Raw genomic sequence first — 3,668 nt, forward strand, 5'->3', positions numbered from 1 at the left:
GCATTAAAATCATATTTAATTGGTTGTACAGATGCAAAATATTTATTTGATTAACACAAAACTTGATCCCAAATAAGTTACTTATTTACATGTGGAGGCACGACTATTTCATGATTTTTTATAAAATAAACTATTTTGTTACTTCTTCTAACTATGTAAAAATTTAAGTAATTCATGAGATAAGTCGTGAATGTGTCTGGATCTGTAACTCAACATATTCGAGAAATGTGTAGTTTGTCAACTAAGAAGGAAATGCTAACAACATTATATGAGGATAATACTACTTGCATAGCATAGTTAAAGGAAGGATATGTTAGATGCAATAAGACAAAACATATTTTGCTAAAATTCTTCTTCACTCATGTTCTCTGAAAAATGGTGAAATTAGTATTCACCAACTTTGTTCAAGTGACAATCTAATAGATTTATTTACTGAAGTTTTTCTTACTACAACATATGAAAAGTTGGTATAAAATATTGGAATGCATCATTTTAAAGATATTTATAATACAATCGTTAGAGGGAGTAAAATTCGTACTGTACTCTTTTCCTTCATCAAATTTTTCTTACTAGGTTTTTATTGATAAGGTTTTTAATGAAATAATATTTCAAAATCGTATTCTTGAAAAGAATTATGTACTTTTTTTTCTTTACTTGGATTTTTCCTTCTCAGGTTTTTTTTCTTGAAAGATCTTAACGAGACATTTTCTTAATACAATGGATATTCAAGGAGGAGTGTTATGAATATTTTTGCGAATATCCATTTATGTTATCTATATCTAGTTTTGAATGTAAATTAGATTGGATCAACATTAGGATTTAATATATCTAATCTCTTAGCATTATCTTCATCTTATAAATTCTATTGAGATAAGGGGTTATTTGTCTATAAATAGGCCTCTCATTTTATTTGTAAATACATACTTTAATAAAACCTTTCTTTCTCCCTCTAAGTACTTTCTTTCTTCTCTCTCTTCAGTTATTCTTTTAAGTTATATTTTCATAACAGTACTTTTAATATAAACATATTTACTTTCTATTTTATGTTAATATTACAAAAATTAAAACTCATAAAATTATTAATTGTAATATATTTACCTTTGTTTATATAAACTTATAACATATAAACCTAAAGGAAAGTTGTACGATTAGAATAGTTTGGAAACATGGTTATTGTTTTTAATTTCATGTAATTAAAGATAAATCTATATAGTTAATTAAATTAATTAATGAAACTATAATTATTAATTGACTTGTTAAGTCTTTTAATATATATACTTTACATACATTGGGTTCATTTATAAGAAATATAATTTCTATTATATATATATATATTTAGTATATATACACTTTAAACATAAACATATTTACTTTCGATTTTATGTTAATATTACAAAAATTATAAGTTTGAGATATTTGTTTTTGATTATTTAAATTTAAATTTTATTATTTGTTTGTTTTTATTAATTTAATTATTAGTATATTATATGAAGTATGCAAGAGAAATATTATTGTATATGGATACAGGGTACGGATTTGGATTCGGAGTTGGGTAATTGGGTACCCATGAATAGCATTTTAATAAGTTTTTTACATAATCGAGTTTTTAAACTGGTTAGAGTAATAAGAGGGTAATGCAGATGTATTAGGGTTAAAGCTAGGGTAGTAATTTTAAAAAATATTCATGTAGTTAATAGGGTTCGTATAGTTTATTTTTTATAGAGTTTGGGTTCAAGTACTTCAAAACTATCGGGTACCTTACTCGTTGACAATCTTAGTTTTCCCATGTGGAAGTCTTAAACCTTGTTATTATATCCAACAAAAATTATATTATTTTTCTCTTTATTTTGTAAGTATCTAAGATGTGAATTAAGTATCATTTAGAGTAAATATAATTAAACTATGGATAAGAATTAAGTTTCTCAATATGTAAAGTGATACATGTAAATGATATATATATTAAGGTGGTAAAAAAATAATAATTCAAGTTTACGGAAAAGGGTTTGACGAGGAATTATATATATTCTTAAATTTTAATTTGAAAGATTGGGTAATTTAAATAAAATTTAATTTATTATCTTCGAGGATAGAATAATTTCATTAATTAATTCAAGAAATTAGATTACGATTAGGAATAACTAGAAAAATGTTCGTGCACAAGGCCGGCTTTAAGGTAAAACCACCAAACCGCTCCAAATTTTTATAAGTTCTATAATTTTATAATAATAATATAATTAATTATATTAAAAAATATAATAATTAAAATAATTAATATAATGTCTATCTCTTCTCACATGCCTACTAAATATTTATTTTTTCTCACTTCCATATCCCTATTAATTCTCAATTATTTATCATATCATTAAAAATATATAAAAATTAAAATAATTAATAAAATATCCTATTCTCTTACTTCTTTTATTATTTGAGAGATTAATTAATTTTTGCATTGTTTATCAGTTAGTATTGAAGTGTAATTTTTAACTGAAGTGATAAAAAAAATTAAAGTTTTATAACTTTGTAATTTTCTTTTATAGAACAGATGCAAATTTGTTGGGAATTAAGTAACTCATTGTACAAATTTCCTATTGGCCCAGATTTTCTGGGAATGAAGCAAATCTTTCCAGGAAAAATTAGAAGCAAAATTAAAGTTGTTGCAGCTGTCAACACAAAATCCTTTTATTAACTGAAGTGATAGTGGCAACAATATGTCGATTTTTTTCAATGACAATGATGAACTAAGTATGGAACAAAGTATTAATTTATACTTGGTTAATTTTATATTTTTTTGGTAGGGGATTTTTCTCCTTGGGTAGTGGTGGCATATTTTTGAGGTATGCAATGTGGGAAAGTTCTCTAGGCACTTGGCTGCTAATTGGTGATGGGAGAGGTTGGTGCCCTGGTGGTTCAATTCTCATTGGAGTTGGAGTGAAGAGCTATTGGTCTCCTATTCTATCATAGACGAACATCTTGTAATTGGCAATTTCTGTTTTCACTATTTTTGAGCATAGAGATAATACACTAATTAATGAATTAAATGCTCGGATGTCAAAAATTTTTATTTGTTTGATCAAGCTGTAAGTCTTGTAATTATTACTCCCACTAATTTTTCAGTTGGTCCACCGAAGACCACCAACTCCATTTGTGCTGTACTATCTTCCACTATGAGTTGTACGTAATATCTAAAACAGTGAGATAGACAATTTAAAGATTTAGTTTCTCAACATTGATCAATAATAGCATGATAGGTGAGACTAATTGTTTGATTGTCGGAAAAAGTATGAAATGCAATTTATTTATTTATGAGTTAACTGTTTGTATGGGTTTCGATCAAAGTAAACAAAAAATACCAGCATATTGATGCACTACTAACAGTTAGAAATAAATGTTTGATAACAAAACTGAAAGGTTTAGCTTATTCTTTTAATTCAAGAACAGCTTTCTTCGGGATTAGCTTACTGTGTAGAATCTGAGCAACTGCTGTCAGGACTGGCATCTTAACATTATATCATATTTCCGGGCCAATGCAACACACCTTGTGCTACCTACAGCATGTAATAATCATATCAATTAGCCAGATTTTAAGCATCAACAACCAAGATAAAAACTTGCAACCATGGAACTGATGGAGTATATAATCCACCTTCTCCCCTGATCCAAGACGAACT

This window comes from Theobroma umbraticum, unplaced genomic scaffold (genome assembly GCF_002168275.2).
Source record: "Theobroma umbraticum cultivar Fairchild unplaced genomic scaffold, ASM216827v3 scaffold_55.0, whole genome shotgun sequence".
In the NCBI taxonomy this organism is placed as follows: Eukaryota; Viridiplantae; Streptophyta; class Magnoliopsida; order Malvales; family Malvaceae; genus Theobroma; species Theobroma umbraticum.